Raw genomic sequence first — 17,562 nt, 5'->3', positions numbered from 1 at the left:
TCCTGGGTGCAGTCTTCGACTCAGCCCGTATGACGGCTGTAGTATCGCCAGAGCACGCTCTGGCCATTCAGCAGCTCGCGGCATTGGTCAGGAACAGAGCCTATCTCCCTCTGAAGTACTTCCAGAGGATGCTAGGGCTGATGGCTTCCGCCTTCCCGGTTCTGCAGCTCGGCCTTCTTACGGATGCGGCCTTTGCAATACTGGTTGAAGTTCCGGGTCCCTCCTCACGCCTGGCGGCACGGCCGCCTGCGTTTCGGGGTCAATCAGGCCTGTTAGACAGCTCTGAAACCCTGGATGAACCCTGTATGGTTCAGTCAAGGTGTACCCCTATAGGCAGTGTTCAGAAGAACTGTGCTCTCAACAGATGCACCCAACACAGGTTGGGGTGCTCTTTGCAAGGGCAGACGTGCAGCCATCTGCACATCAACTGCCTCGATGTTGGCAGTGATTCGAGCCCTTCGCGCCTTTTAGACACACCTGACGGGACGCAACGTCTTAAGTCCAGTCGGACAGCATGACAATGGTGTCATACATAAATCGCCAGGGTGGTCTTTCGTCCAGCCGCTTATGCGCTCTGGCGAAGAGTCTTCTGGAATGGGCATTACCAAGGTTTCAGTCGCTCAGAGTGACTCACACAACCGGGAGAACAAACTTGGGAGCAGATATGCTATCCCGGAGCAATGTCCCCTCAGACGAGTGGATGCTCCACCCCCAGATGGTTCTCATGATCTGGGAGTTCTTCGGGAAGGCAGAGGTAGACCTCTTCGCCTCAGAAGACAACTCTCACTGCCCAATTTATTTCTCGAAGGAGGACATTGCGCTGGCTCACATCTGGCCCAGCACCCTCCTTTACGCTTTTCCCCCGATTGCTCTGATCTTGCAGATCATCAGATGAATCAGGGAAGACAAGCACAGAGTCCTCCTGGTGGCCCTGCTCTACAGGAGCCAAGTTTGGTCTTCAGAGCTGTTCAGGCTTTCCACAAAAGCCCCGTGGCCGATCCCCCTGAGACGGGACCTCCTCTCTCGCGAACAGGACGATTTGGCATCCCCAGCCAGAACTCTGGGCTCTGCACCTCTGGTCCCTCGACGGGAGCCTGCTAACCTCCCCAGGGACGTGCTGAATACCATTTCTCAGGCGAGAGCTCCGTCCACGAGACGCCTCTACGCCCCGAAATGGTCGGTCTTTGTTGACTGGTGTTCTACACGCAACATAGACCCAGTGGAGTGTGACGTATCTCCGATACTGTCTTTTCTCCAGGAGCGTTTGAGTCTGGGTCGCACACCTTCAACGCTCAAAGTTTACATAGCAGCCATTGCAGCGTTTCACGCTCCTATTGCTGGCCAGTCAGTGGGACGAAACAACCTCCTGGTGCGTTTCTTGAGAGGTTCTAGGCGATTAAATCCTCCTCATCTTCTCACTGTTCCCACCTGGGACCTCTCTTTGGTCCTCAGAGCTCTTAAAGGGCCTCCCTTTGAGCCGCTGCGTTCAGCTGACCTCAGGCCCCTGATGCTCAAAACCGCTCTGCTACTTGCACTAGCATGGGTTAAGCGAGTTGGTGACTTGCAGGCCCTCTCCGTGAGCCCTGCATGCCTTGAGTTCGGGCCCAACGACCTACGTTGAGCGATCACAGCCTTTCCGGCAATCCGATCAGCTCTTTATCTGCTTTGGTGGCTGCACCAAAGGGTCTTCAGTCTCAAAGCAACGTCTTGCGTGTCGGATAGTCGATGCTATCACTCTTTGTTACTCCTCTATGGGCCTCAACTGCCCCATAGGAGTTAGAGCCCACTCCACTAGAGGAATGGCTTCCTCTTGGACCTGGTCTAGTGGAGTTTTGATTAAAGACATCTGTGAGGCAGCCGGCTAGTCCTCGCCGTCCACTTTTGTCAGATTTTATCATTTGGATGTCCCGACCTTACAAGCTCGGTCATCTCGGTATGATCCAGCGGCCTCTATTGAGCTCCGCTTCATGCCACTCTGGGAGTTAACTCCCCTTTTGGTAGTGTAACAAGGGTTCGACGGCTCCAGCCTTCTCACTTGTCCTCTGGTTCCCTCGCGGTGTCCAAGACAAGTCCAGTCGTTCCCTGCCGTGGCACGGCGCGGTTGAATTCGTTCCCCATACGCAGTACGGGTGAAGTATCGAAAGGGAACGTACTCGGTTACTAACGTAACCTCGGTTCCGAGATACGGAACGAGTACTGCGTTACATGCCGTGCCACGAGGCTGCGGCTTCAGTGTCGTCGCTTCAGTCGAATTACCTGAAATCCTATGGCGACGCGCCTGCTTATATAGCTACCCCGCCCATTTCGGCGGGAATATTCGCGGGCTTTGTCGCCATAGGCCGAGTGGCTATGCCGCGCCGTCATTGGTTCAACAACTTGTCTATGATTGAACCAATGACGATGCAGTTACACTGCGTTATTGAAAAAGGCTTCAGTAACGGGGAAAAAGGAGACCTTTCCCCATACGCAGTACTCGTTCCGTATCTCAGGGAACCGAGGTTACGTTAGTAACCGAGTACGTTAAAATATGTTTTTGTTTTCCAAACAGTGCAATTATGCATATGTTGTTCAATACAATATTGACTTTAAACAACCTTCACAGACAGTATTATACATTTTAATTGACATTCAGTGCACAGAAAACTGAATAGTAAAAATGATCTTAAATCTCAAATAGTCTTTTTTGAAAACCTCATTTACCTGAGCTCCTCAGGGAACACTAGTCTTTTGTATCTCCTGGCGTAAAACTGCACATTATCTCCATTTCACAGGGTCAGAATTTTGACAGCACTCTTTCCTCTTTATCATCTGTAACATTGCCACAGGCATACATGGAAGTGATTGTTGCCATGTTAACAGTGTTATCAATGTTGCAAAGTCCCACGCCAACAGAGTTGTTTGCATGACTTTCTCTTGCCAGAGCAGGCCACATGCCATCAATCCCACTACCAACAGTTCAACAGCTGCTCAGATGCCTCAGTTTGTATGACTAACATGTATGTATCCAAATGCAAAGGATTGTGCTTGCATCTGGATTTACATGCACTGCTGCTTTGCAGGATTGATTTTAGAGAACAGCATTTTTTAAAGGGACTGTTTTTGTGGAACTATAGAGTCTTGGAGCTCTAGTGGTCAGTAATACCACAGAACAGAGAAATAATGCCAGCAGAGAGAATTAAAGACAGAATGGAGTCAGGGTTCATGGAAATTACAAAGAGGAGATGCTTGTGCTTATAATATTAGTTCATAAATCAATTGCAGATGGACAGCTGCAGGAGAGAGTTTGCTGTTTGTTACTGACATCATCTTTTGGTTCAGGAATTAACACTATTAATCTGAGGTCAACATTGTAAAAGGAAATAATACAAAAAGCCTTGACTTCCTTCTAAAAAGCACCATGTGCTCTGATTGGTCGGCTGTACCAATGTGTTTGAGTGTGTTTCGTAAAATGTTGTGCCCCTTGCAAAAACATTACACACTAAAGAAAAAAAAAAAGAGATTACAAATGTTAATTTGATTTTTTTTATTAACATTCTACCAGATTTAGCACTACACTTTTATTTTTTCCCTGTTAAATGTTTTTTTTTTTTTTTTTTTTTTCTAGAATTACTTTTGCTGTTGAATTACCCACTCATCTAGTTTATAATATATTTTTTTTGTCATAGATTATTTATATTTATTCAGTTGTTGTTTTTCCTCTTATCAAGCAGTATTTAGTGGATAGTGTTTAACACAAAAGTTTAATCATTGGCTCCACACACACAGATATATGTGACCAGTCACGGAAAGTAGGGACACAAGTCGGTTCTGGGGCATTTTGAGTTATTCACAGATTCTGAAAGTGTAGTCTCCAAGCTTTCCAATGATGTGTGACACATGGAAATCTGATAATGTTTGGATAAGTTGTGGCCATTTGAAGGTAGGCATTCAAGAAAGCTCTATAGGGAGAAAAACGCCTCTAAAGTTGCAGTTCTCACCTGTTCTCACCTGCTTGGAGTGACAATAGGGCTCATTTACATCTCATTTAGATAAACCATACCCCCTGTAAAGCTGCATGGACCGCATACTATTAATAATAAAGGTTAATGTGCATTATAAATGTCAGTAATTTATCTTTTTTGACTTTCATAAAAATGATTTAGAGGCTGAAATATGTGACTTTTTTTTTGTCAAAACTCTATTTGAACTTGTGCATTGTAGATTGTTGTAAGACACTCCTTTAAAATCTGCCCATCATTTTTAATGTTATTATTTTAATGTTTATGTAAAGAAAAAGTACATATTGATGCTAATTTTATTTGTTATTTGCTGGTTTCCACATGAAACTTGGTGAATTTACTTTTTGAATAGGATTCTGTGATAACCTAACCGTGATCATTTTGGTCACTATAATCATGAAATGAAATTTTCTCAGCCGAGAAGCCTGTTAAAGAAGAATAGGCAATCCAGGAACTAACTGGACTAACAGAGGCCAGAGATCGCTAACTGTGGCTATTCAAAACACTTTTCAAGACAATAAATACATGATTGAGACGATGAATGCATGTATTGACTGAATTTGTGTCTGAATAGCGCTCCCTCCGTAGGCGTGGCCGCATTAGCGGATATCATGAGCTGAATCACAGACTTCTGACATGGCTCTTTTTTCATACAGATTACATAAACACAGAATGTTTGTTTTTGATTTGACTTACACGATTTAAAACCTGACATTTCAAAGTTTTTTCAGACACAAGTATATTTTTTTAAAAGTTACAGTTCATTTTCTGAGAACTATAAGATTGGACTTCGTTCACAGTGAGATGAGAGATCACGCATCATGTTAGTTTTCTTTATTTTACAAAAAGCACAATATTTTGTTTTTACTCTGAGTGTACACAAATAAAAGAAGACATTCTATAGTTTCAATTGATATATTACTTATGTCTCTATGACAAAAAATGACAGAGTATTTTAAGTCTGTTTGGCTGCAATGTGAAAAAAATCCTGCAAAATGCGCCGGCGTGTTACCCGACTCCAGAGAAGTAATGTCTTATTATGCCGCTTTCATCGTCGCTCAGATCGTCTTCAGAATCAGTGAGCGCTTGTTCATAAGCATCCGGCTTGTCGAAGAAGTACTTCAAAACATTTTCGGTGTAACGGCCACGGTTCTTCATTGAATTCTGATATCAGCTAGAGCCGGCCAGAGCGCTGCATAATAAGTAGCCACGCTTCCCAGTATGGAAATACACACAGACATGACACGCCCCTACTGCGTGCTAGAATCTCCGAAAAACAAGCTGATTTCAACCTCAAAATGTACGCTTTTAAATATACCAATACTGCTATCTCAAACACGGAAAGGCTTCTTCATGATCTCAACTAACAGATTCTGCAAAAAAACGAAAATCACCAATTTTGCAAAGAAATGCTTCTTTCTCATTTTGCTCGAAAGTTGTGCTGCCGACTTGTGTCCCTGGTTTCCGTGACAGGTCACATAAAATCTACAAGGATCAATAAAAAAAAAAAAAAAAAAAACAGCACTGGTATCGGTATTGGCCAATATTCATGAATTTAGTTATCGGAACGGTTATGAAAAAATGGTATCCGTGCATCCTCAGTTTTTACTTTTACTTTGACCAGGATCTGAGCAATCATCTTTTTGAGGTTAGGTATTTGTCATTTGTCGACTGCATAAAAACGTGTATTTGATAATTTCCACATCTGAAGTCATGATTACGAGCACATTGCATTCAAGTGGGAGGGCGTTTATGTGCAATTTTTACCTAGGAAACGCGTAATTACGATCATTCCGAGAGCATGTGAAGTAGTGCTGGGTGGTATACTTCAAAAAACGCCATACCGGTGCATAGCTGAAACAGCTGCTGTATCTATTCAATGGCCATGAAGTGCAATGTATATTGATGTATTATGATGTATATATTACGATGCTATGATGAACTTTATGCCTTTCTCCGCCGACATTCTGAGTTATTCAAAGTGTTAAGGATACTGATTGTTAGAAGGGAGCTGTCTGACTCTGACATGACAAACGGGAACCTTGATTTGTGTAGCAACACATTATTAGCTTTTTGATAACATAGTCAAGCAAAAGGTTAATCGTATTATTTTCCGATATATGTCCGATGTTGTAAAGAGTGATACCATTGTGCAGCATTGACCTCAGTAAGTTGACCGAGTTGATCTTTGAGCTGGCGTGAGCAAGTGGAGGTTATTATAGCTTCTCAATTTTGGGTGTGTGCAAAAACACGCCTTTTTGTGTGTGTTCCTTTAAATGCAAATGAGCTGCTGCTCCTGGCCCCCTTTCCACAAGAGGGTGGAGCTATAACAGCTCACGCTTCGGTTGCTCAACAAAGCTGAAGAATCTCACATGCAGACAAAAAAAAAAAAAAAAGGTAAAATTTTTTAGAATGCATCTGGACTGTTTCTGAATGGTTAGTGGATAAATTTACGTAGTTGCTGTGGAGTTAGTTAAACTCATCGACTAGCATGTGCCGTCATGTTAAACTTAAATCCAGCGTTGAATTGGCCCTCGTTTGTGAAGCAGTCTGGCGTAAAATGACAGCATGGTAACAACACTCTACTACAACAATGCTTCCTCTTCTCTGAAGTAGCCCAACATGGCCTCCCCCCTTTTGTTGCGTGTTCCTGGGGGCAGGGTTTATGTAAATTTTGGGGTTTTTGATGTCACCAACCCGGGAAGAAGCTTGTTGTAGTCCCTACCAGTCATTTGTTGTAGTCCTTAAAAAGTGATTTCTGTCAAAGAAAATATCTCCCTTTGCATTGAACTTTGAGCATTGTAATTTGCAGATGTTGTTTATGCTCAAACAGCAACATTACAGGTGCATCTCAATAAATTAAAATATTATGGAATTTTTTTTTTCTGTAATTTAATTCATAAAGTAAAACTTAAATATATTCTATATTTATTAGACAAAGTAAAATATTTCCAGACTTTTTTGCTTTCATTTTGATGATTACAGCTTGCTGCTCATCAAAATCAAAAAATCAGTATCTCAAATTATTAGAATATTTCATTTCAAGTTCTATTAAATTACCATTTTCAGGGTATAAATACTGGGTTTAGGTCAGTAATCCCAACAGCAGTCATGGGAAAGTCTGCTGACTTGACAGTTATCCAGAAGACGATCATCAAGAACCTCTAATCAAGAACCCTCTAGGGTAAGCCACAGAGGGTTATTGCTGAAAGAGCTGGCTGTTCGCAGAGTGCTGTGCCAAAACATTCATGAAAAAGTTGACTGGAAGGAAAAAATGTGGTAGGAAAAGGTGTACAAGTGAAAGGAATGACCGCAGGCTTGATAATATTTAAGAACTTAGGAGAGCTTCAAAGGGAGTGGACTGAAGCTGGAGTCAGTGCATCAAGAGCCACCGCACACAGACGTCTTCAGGAAATGGGCTACAACTGTCATATTCCACGTACCAAGCCACTTCTGAACCTAAGACAACATCAGAATCGTCTTACCTGGGCTAAGGAGAAAAACAACTGAACTGTTGTTCAGTGGTCCAAAGTCCTCTTTTTAGATGAAAGTAAATTTTGCATTTCATTTGGAAATCAAGGTCCCAGAGTCTGGAGGAAGAGTGGAGAGGCACAGAAACCCTGCCGCTTGAAGTCCAGTGTGAAGTCTCCACAGTCAGTGATGATTTGGGCTGCCATGTCATCTGTTGGTGTTGGTCCACTGCGTTTTCTGAAGTCCACAGTCAACTCAGCCATCTACCAGGATATTTTAGAGCACTCCATGCTTCCTTCTGCTGACAAGCTTTATGGAGATGCTGATTTCATTTTCCAGCAGGATTTGGCACCTGCCCACACTGCCAAAGGTACCAAAAGCTGGTTCAATGACCATGGTGTTACTGTGCTTGATTGGCCAGCAAACTCGCCTGACCTGAACCCCATAGAGAATCTATGGGGTAATGTCAAGAGGAAGATGAGACACCAGACCCAACGATGCGGAGACCTGAAGGCCGCTATCAAAGCAACCTGGGCTTCCATTACACCTGAGCAGTGCCACAAGCTGATTGCCTCCATGCCACGCCGCATTGATGCAGTAATTCATGCAAAAGGATGCCCAACCAAGTATTGAGTGCATAGAAATGAACATACTTTTCAGAAGCCTGACATTTCTGTTCAAAATATCTTTTTTATTATTGATCTTATGAAGTATTCTAATTTATTGGTGGGTTTTTGTTAAATGTGAGCCAAAATCATCACAATTAAAAGAACCAAAGACTTAAAGTACTTCAGTCTGTGTGCATTGAATTTATTTAACACACAAGTTCCACAATTTGAGTTGAATTACTGAAATAAATGAACTTTTCCATAACATTCTAATTTGATATGCACCTGTATACACTAATAAAGTTCAAAAAGTGAAATTATAATCAAAAAACCCTTTAAGTTGCAATGTGTCTTTCAACATACCTTTTGATGTTTTGTTTTTTAACTAGCAGTTTTGTGCTGTAACTATTAGTAAAGAGGAAGAGATGATTGGTTCACATTAGGAATATCAATTTACATAAATTCCCATAATCGATCATTGTTTAAATTAACTAGGGCTGCAACAACTAATTGATAAATTGATAACAATCGATAATGAAAATAATCAACAGCAAATGTCATTATCACATCAAATTACTGCACTGAATAATGCATTTCTATGGAAAAAATGTATCTAAACATAGTGGAAGAAACAGAGTGAGCTGCTGCGGGAATGGTGCATGATCCAACCAGCCCAAAACATGAGAACTGTTTATTTTAATAATAATAATAATAATAATAAATATAGCTGCAAGCAGCAATTCGGGGCCAAGCCCCAGAAGGGGCAGTAGCGCAATACGGAGCAGGAAGAGCAAAAACAGCAGAAATTTAATGTACATGCTAAACAGCTCGTTCAGAAGGACAGGTGGAAATGAAATGAAAATTAATAGAAGTTCAGAGAATGAACACGGAATGAATGTGATGATATGTCAAATTGTTTAAAAGTTATTGCAATTTATGACAAAATTCAAAATGGCGGACACGTGGTTCATCCGATGTTGACGAATTTGATATCCTCGGATTCGGCCTGGCACAGGGAACCCATAGACACCAAGATCTTGATTTTCTAATAAAGTGTTCAAAAGTTATTGGCCAAAATAGCCATTTTTCAGATCTCATGACCTGTAGGTGGCGCTGTTCCCAAATTTGGCATGGAACCTCAGATCATGGTCTTGATTAAGTGTACCAATTTTAGTTTTGATTGCTCAAAGTTTGGCCGAGATACAGCCTCTATAGCAATTTTGGGTCAACCTTGTTAACTTCGTGACATCATAACTTTTGAACAAAGATGAATAAAAAAAATCTGTTCAGTCATTTCTGTGCGGCTCAGACCAAAGATCACTTGATCAAAGTTTGGACAAAATTGGACAAATTTTGAAGGAGGAGTAGCGAAAAAACGGAATACTGTACTTTTCAAAATGGCCACTACTGTACTGGGTGGAGACTTAATGTAAGATATTGAATGTGATCAGTATGAAGAGAGGAATCAGTTGTATTGACATTCATTTTTCTGGAACAAAGGGTTCAAAAGTTATAACCTTTAAAAAAGTGAATATTTGAACTGGTGGTGGCGCTATAGACTTAGTCCTAGATACTCCAAAGTTGGTCAAATTACTTTTAATTACTATCACTACAAGCATGCCAAATTTGATAATTTTCCTTCTTATGGTTCATTGATTACCATACAGGGGGAAGAAGAATAACTACGAATTTGGACATAAAGGAATTGCATGTGATAGCTTCAGATTAGACCAGTTTTAGGCAGAATGCCTAGAACAGACACAAGTTCTGCATCTTTTCCTGCCACAGTACCTCATGCGGTCTGGGCATGTGTCACACTGAGTTTCGAACCCACGATGCAGAGCATTCGGGATCCGTGGCGTAACACATTGAGCTAATCAGCCATGCAAGTTCATCAGTATGCTAAGCAGAGGTTTCAGTGTGAGAAAGAGTTCACAAAAAAAAAAGCTTCATAGCATGTTAACCATATTAGTATGCAAAGTTATTTAATGCCAACTAAGTTTTGGTTAACCTGTTGACTGAAGACCACATTAGAAAGAATAGCAATAGTTTAGCATGCTAAGCAATTACTGTGCTAAGCTAACTAGCATAAGACAACAAACACAAGCAAGGTCACATTCAGAGATGAATATCTCGGAAATGGTAGTGAATATCAAAAATCTGTTCAGTCATTTCTGTGCGGCTCGGTCCAAAGATCATCTGAGCTGATTTTGGACAAAATTGACCAAAATTTGTAGGAGGAGTAGCGAAAAAACTGTTTTTCATTTACTTCAATATGGCAGACAGGTACATTTAAGGAAAATGGCAAATGATACATTGTCGGAATCGGCATAAGCCAGGGAATAAAATGACATGAAGCATACACATTTTGGAAAGTGTTTTCAAAAGTTATAAGCGTTTTTGAAATAATCATTACATCTGTGGAACAGTAGGTGGCGCTGTGCTGAAACTTCTCAGGTACCTTCACGACCTTCTAAAGGTCATACATACCAATTTTTGTGAAGATATGTCAAATTGTTTAAAAGATATCGCAATTTATGACAAAATTCAAAATGGCGGACACGTGATACATCCAATATTGACAGGAATCCAAGGAATTCCAAGGAATCCATAGACACCAAGATCTTGATTTTCTGACAAACTGTTCAAAAGTTATTGGCCAAAATAGCCATTTTTCATATCTCATGACCTGTAGGTGGCGCTGTTCCCAAGTTTGGCATAGACCCTCAGACCATGGTTCTGATGAAGCGTACCAATTTTTGTTTCGATTGCTCAAAGTTTGGCCGAGATACAGCCTCTATACTAATTTCGGGTCGACCTCGTTAACTTCGTGACATCATAACCTTTGAACAAAGATGAATAAAAAAAATCTGTTCAGTCATTTCTGTGCGGCTCAGTCCAAAGATAATCTGATCAAAGATTGGACAAAATTGGACAAATTTTGAAGGAGGAGAAGCGAAAAAAACAAATACTGTACTTTTCAAAATGGCCGCTACTGTAATGGGTGGAGACTTAATGTAAGAAGTTGAATAGCATCAGCATGAAGAGACGAATCAGATGAACTAAATTTAATTTTTCTATGACAAACAGTTCAAATGTTAAAACCGTTAGAATGTTGAAATTTTGAACTGGTGGTGGCGCTATAGAGTTGGTTCTAGAGACTCCAAATTTGGTCCAATCACTATTCATGAGCATCTCTACAACTGTGCCAAATTTCATCATTTTCTCATGTTCCGTTGATAGGGCTGCCTTAGACTCCCATTCGGGAGGAAGAATAATAATAATAAAAGGGAAAACGTACAATTACAATAGGGGCTACAGCCCCTTCGGGGCTTGGCCCCTAATAATAATCCTTACATTTATATAACGCTTTTCTGGGCACTCAAAGCGCTTTACATATTGAAGGGGGAATCTCCTCAACCACCACCAATGTGCAGCATCCACCTGGATGATGCGACGGCAGCCATATTGCGCCAGTATGCCCACCACACACCAGCTTATTGGTAGAGAGGAGACAGAGTGAGGAAGCCAATCAGTGTATAGGGATGATTAGGAGGCCATGATGGGCAGAGGCCAATGGGCAAGTTTGGCCAGGATGTCGGGGTTACACCCCTACTCTTTTTCGAAGGACATCCTGGGATTTTTAATGACCACAGAGAGTCAGGACCTCGGTTTAACGTCTCATCCGAAGGACGGTGCTTTTTATCAGTATAGTGTCCCCATCACTATACTGGGGTGTTAGGACCCACACAGACCACAGGGTGAGCACCCCCTGCTGGCCTCACTAACACCTCTTCCAGCAGCAACCTAGTTTTCCCAGGAGGTCTCCCATCCAGGTACTAACCAGGCTCAGCCCTGCTTAGCTTCAGTGGGCAACCAGTCTTGGGCTACAGGGTGATATGGCTGCTGGCCAAATTTTAAGTTTCACATTAATGCATTAGGGGTGGGACACTTCAGATTCTAGAGAGTATTTGATTGGACAGAAAATCTGATGAGAAGCTGAAGTGCAGCTATCAAAATCATTGATCCATATTGGAAAATGTCAGCGACTGTAAGTTTTGAATACTTATATCTTCTAAATACAAATTTTGTCATTGTTTTGGAGCACACTAGCTTATAAATACAACTAAGGCTAACATATTCATATAAAAAGCCAAAAAAATTCAATATTGATTTCATAGCGACTGTAAGTAATAAATGGAATGCAAAGGAAGATTTGTCTCAGTGCGTGCAACTGAACAAAACACTCAAACTAATTTGCAAACCAATACAGACCATTTTGCCAATTGATTGATCAACCCATTATAAAAGAATTGACTCAAAAGAGTGATTAATTCACAAATTAGGCATTGCTCATGCCCCAGTAAAAAGAGAAAGTGCTCTTGGAATAAACTACACATTTCTTAAAATTTCATGCATTGAAATAAAGTAACAACAGGAGCGTCGGCCAGTGTAACAATGTAAAAGTAAATCTTTGTCATTAGAAATTACTTGAGTAAGAGTGAAGTACTCACCTTTAAATCTACTTTTAAAAAAACATGTTTTTTTACAAATTTTACTTATGTAAATGTAATGGAATAAATGTAGCACATTACTACCCACCTCTGCTTTGCAAAGATATACTGTTATCGAAACATCCTGGCACCGCCCATGTTGCAGGGAGCGGCATTTAGCTGAATATGAAAAAATGTGCTGTGCTGTATAATTAAATTAATATCCATGGTAACTGATGACTGGTGGGAAAACTAGAACATAGGAAATAGGAAACAGACAATAAACAAAATTAGTCCAATGAAAGTCCATGAAAGTGAAACTAAGAGAACATAATCTTGACAAGGACATGCTAAATGTAACTTATTTAGCATGTGAACTTAATGAACAAGTAAGATTACTTGTCACTGGCATCAGCTCAGTCATTGCTTATAGAGCCAATACAGTGTTTACCTCCATGTATCTATAATTTTCAACACAATGGTAACCATAAAAACTTCAGAATTATATAAACTCTTTCAAATGTCAAACATAACCGCATTAAACAATAACAGGTCTTTCCCTTCACTAAAAACAAATAAAATGAACACAGACATTTGAGTTTAAATTACACACAATATTAAGTTAATGTAATGATCACCATTATTATATCAACAGAACTCAAGAAAATAATGTTTGCAACTTAAAAGGTTTACTTAAATCAATAAATTAGAATTTTTAGCTTGCAACCATGAATTTATTTAAGTTGTGGTAACAAGACCCCTGAATTACATTTTATTACAGAGTTACAGTTTATCTTGAGGAACAGCCTCTTAGTGACGTAAAATAATTTGGCTTTAATCCAACACTCATTTTGACCTTATCAGTTACCATGGATGCTGAATTTCAGGTTCGACATTAGTGTGCAACTGTTATTTCTAATGACAGCAATCTTTTCATCTTTCAGACTATAGCACATCAGTCTTCTCTATCATCAGCCAGCAAAAGCATCAGCTCAACATTTATGAAGCAAATCTCCTTTGTAATACAGTAAAGGGACAGTGAGAAGGATAAAATTGTACTCTCATTTTATCTACTATCATCTTGTCCAAAAAAAAAAAAAATAAAAAAAAAAAAAAAAAAAACTTTTGTGTGCATTTCTATTCACCAAAGAGCTGTCCATCACAAGTCACTGAATTGTGTTTCTAAAATGGAGCTGCTATCAGTGCTCACAGAATACTATTTCCAAAAAACACTCAACTCCATGTTTCATCTCTTGCCTACAGTTTAAAAAGATTTCTGGACATTTTTTGCTGAAAACTGTTCTGGTGTGATTGGTGGGCAAAGTGCGAGCAGCGTATCCTTTAACAGAGATATCTCACCTCATGAATATTATAGAACTCAACTTCTATAATACTATCTATAATTCTATCGCACTACTCATATACATCAGATATCAATGCAAGAAAGAGAGAGAGAGAGAGAGATGCACGAAGATGCCTGATTAATCTTTAAAAGATTGTGTTCTTGATTTCATCACCCATAGGATCTAATACCTAAATGACAACTCTGAAAACAATAAAATTGAGGTATTCCATTCTGCGTTCGCGGTGGCAGGTTTAGATATAAACAGCTTCACAAACAATCTTTTCAAACACAGTCTCATTATTGCTGTGTTACAAATATTCCAGTTATCACAGAAGTATATCAGTCAGATATAAACGCTGATCTCTACGTTACCGATCAAAATAGAATAAATCACCCTTTGAAAGTAACTGGGTGCTTCAAATAACGACTGTATCGATTGCATTGTTATGCCACTGGTGGCAACAAATTACTGTTAAAAATGTATTAATAAATTATAATTAATAAATGTTTAAAATCAGGACAATTCTTCTTGGTATGTTTTCATATACCCTTCAGAAAAAGTATATTTTAAATTAATTTGCTCATTTATACAATTTGTGTTTTATAATATACAATAGCTGACTCCTAATACTGCAGTGACTACCATCACACCAAGCATTTTAGAAAACAGCCAAGTTCTGTTCATTATCCCACACAAATTCAAAAAGAGGGCCATGATCCTCAGATCTTTATTCCATGTGATAAATGTTTTAACAGAAAGCAGTTTCATTTTCATGATTTCTAGTATTAAAAAGTGGCTATAATTGACAAATTGCCATATAATACTGTACCACAGTACCACATTAAAGAGTACATTATTTTAAGTGATCCAATATATTTGGACTTGCATATGATGACTAAACAGGCATTTGAGTGAGAAACCACATTCTCCACATGGAAAAACCACTGTCTGAGGAACTGAATGACACAGGGTCGTGCACTATATATGTATGACCACATACACCACATCATATAAAGAGTTCAGCATTTGTACACTGGAGGCATTGAGAAAGATTGGGGGAAAAAAAATTATATCAACCTCTAAAGATTGTGTTAGCTGTGGTTGACAGTCTTTTTAATGTACACCATCTTAAAGGGATAGTAAATTGTGTAAATTCTGTCATTAAATGTGCCCTAGAATCAAAAATTGAATTTACCTTGGCATAGTTGAATAACAAGAGTTCAGTACATGGAAAAGACATACATTGAGTTTCAAACTCCATTGCTTCCTCCTTCTTATGTAAATCTCATTTGTTTAAAAGACCTCCGAAAAACAGGCAAATCTCAACATAACACCGACTGTTACGTAACAGTCGGGATCATTAATATGTACGCCCCCAATATTTGCATATGCCAGCCCATGTTCAAGGCATTACACAAGGGCAGCCAGTATTAACGTCTGGATCTGTGCACAGCTGAATCATCAGACTAGGTAAGCAAGCAAGAACAATAGCGAAAAATGGCAGATGGAGCGATAATAATTGACATGATCCGTGATATCATGATATTTTTAGTGATATTTGTGAATTGTCTTTATAAATGTTTTGTTAGCATGTTGCTAATGTACTGTTAAATGTGGTTAAAGTTACCATAATTTCTTACTGTATTCACAGAGACAAGAGAGCCGTCACTATTTTCATTTTTAAACACTTGCAAAAAACATTCATTCTTTATAAATCTCTCCAACAGTGTGTAATGCTAGCTTTAGCCACAGAGCACTATCAAACTCATTCAGAATCAAATGTAAACATCCAAATAAATACTATACTCACATGATTCGACGCATACATGAAGTATGCATGACAAACGTCTTGTAAATATCCATTTGAGGGTTATATTAGCTGTGTGAACTTTGTAAATGCCCTGTATTATCGTCAAGCATAGAGCGCGTGATTTAAAGGGGCTGCGTGCTGAATCGGGGCATAGTTAATGATGCCCCAAAATAGGCAGTTAATAAAATTAATAAAAACAATCTATGGGGTATTTTGAGCTGAAACTTCACAGACACATTCAGGGGATACCTTAGACTTAAATTACATCTTGTAAAAACTGGTTCTAGGGCACCTTTAATTACTCACCCTCATGTTGTTCCAAATCCGTAAGACTTTACCTCATCTTCGGAACACAAATGAAGATCTTTTTGATGAAATCTGAGAGCTTTCTGTCCCTCCGTTGACAGTTACGCAACATCCACTTTGGCGCTTCAAAAAGTTCATAAAGAGATCGTAAAAGTAATCCATATGAATTGAGAGGTTTAGTCCAAATTTTCTGAAGAGACACTTCTGAAGTGTCTTCACACATCACTTTATATAATGAACAGATTTAATTTAGGCTTTTATTCACATATAAACAGAGATCAGCGAACATAAGCAGAAGCTCAACTGAACCTTCTTCACCTGCTTGCTACACAAGAACAAACCTCTTGTGGAAGCTCATTGGTTCAAACATGCTTGAGCTTTCCTTTACCACAACTGATGTGTGAGTTGATGAGTGTTTATGTGAATAAAAGCCTAAATTCAGTCTGTTCATTATATAAAACAATCATGTCTCTTCAGAAAATTTGGACTAAACCACTGCAAGAAAACAAGATCAAACATCACCTTTAAATAACACAAGCTCACATGCCCACTGTTCAGAAACAAAAACACATTTTTCTTTTCAGTTTTCCTGGGATTATGAAGCACAATTTGATTGTTCAGATTCCCTTCAAATCTAATTCGCTTGATGTGGCCCGTAGCACTGGAATCCCAGTCAGAGCGAAAACAAACAGTCCATTCTCTCCATTCTCTTCTCAAACAATCACCACAGTAAACAACAGCATTTTCTTTCACCTTTCTTCTCTGCACCCTCTCCAGGGTCTTGAAAAAGCCTTACTGAATCAAAAACATACACCTGACATTTACACACACACACACACACACACACACACACACACACACACACACACACACACACACACACACACACACACACACTATATATATATATTTATATATATATATATATATATATATATATATATATATATATATATATATATATATATATATATGTGTGTGTGTGTGTGTGTGTGTGTGTGTGTGTGTGTGTGAGTGTGTGTGTAAGTAAATGTCAGGTGTATGTTTATATATAAGGTATACATATATATAAATAAATCTGAAAAATGATTCAGTGCATATATTTTATATATATATATATATACACTGAATCATTTTTCAGATTTCGGATGCAGCTTTCGACTCTCACCAGTTCACCAATTCCACAATCCCGCGCGCAAGCCTGCATACAGCTCCCATACAGAATGAAGGCGTACTTGGGATTTGAAATCACAAGGCAACTATTATCTGTGAATAGAATGTGCTATTTTCCTGTTCCAACCCTAATCAAACACACCTGAACAAAACACACTAATCAATGTCTTAAGGATTACTAGAAAGCTACAGACTGGTGATTTTAGCCTCGTTCAGACTGTCAGTCCAAATCCGATTTGTGTGCATGTCTGAATGAAATCTTTACGAATTTTACTAATTTGTTTCAAGCTAAATCCATATGTGTTTTGAGATCCATCTTTGATAGAATTTCTTATGGTTTATGTGTTTTCTCACCGC

The 17,562-nt window shown here is 39.4% G+C and overlaps 1 protein-coding gene and 1 pseudogene across 5 annotated transcripts in view; both read right to left on the bottom strand.

Annotated features, from left to right (window-relative positions):
* The window catches only part of thrb (thyroid hormone receptor beta), a 384,429-nt gene that overhangs the window by 322,877 nt on the left and 43,990 nt on the right, over positions 1-17,562 (bottom strand). For 2 of the 5 annotated variants that reach the window (XM_067361444.1, XM_067361443.1), the window contains exon 2: positions 12,680-12,822. The exons of the other annotated variants lie outside the window; for them this stretch is intronic. The gene's annotated coding sequence lies outside the window, so the exon portion shown is untranslated. The remainder of the gene's footprint in view (positions 1-12,679; positions 12,823-17,562) is intronic. 5 annotated transcript variants of the gene reach the window in all.
* LOC137002293 (5S ribosomal RNA) lies at positions 11,872-11,988 on the bottom strand (annotated as a pseudogene).

This window comes from Chanodichthys erythropterus, chromosome 15 (assembly GCF_024489055.1).
Source record: "Chanodichthys erythropterus isolate Z2021 chromosome 15, ASM2448905v1, whole genome shotgun sequence".
Classification (NCBI taxonomy): Eukaryota; Metazoa; Chordata; class Actinopteri; order Cypriniformes; family Xenocyprididae; genus Chanodichthys; species Chanodichthys erythropterus.
Note: the sequence above shows the minus strand (reverse complement) of the source record. Positions and strands in the feature narration are given on the sequence as shown.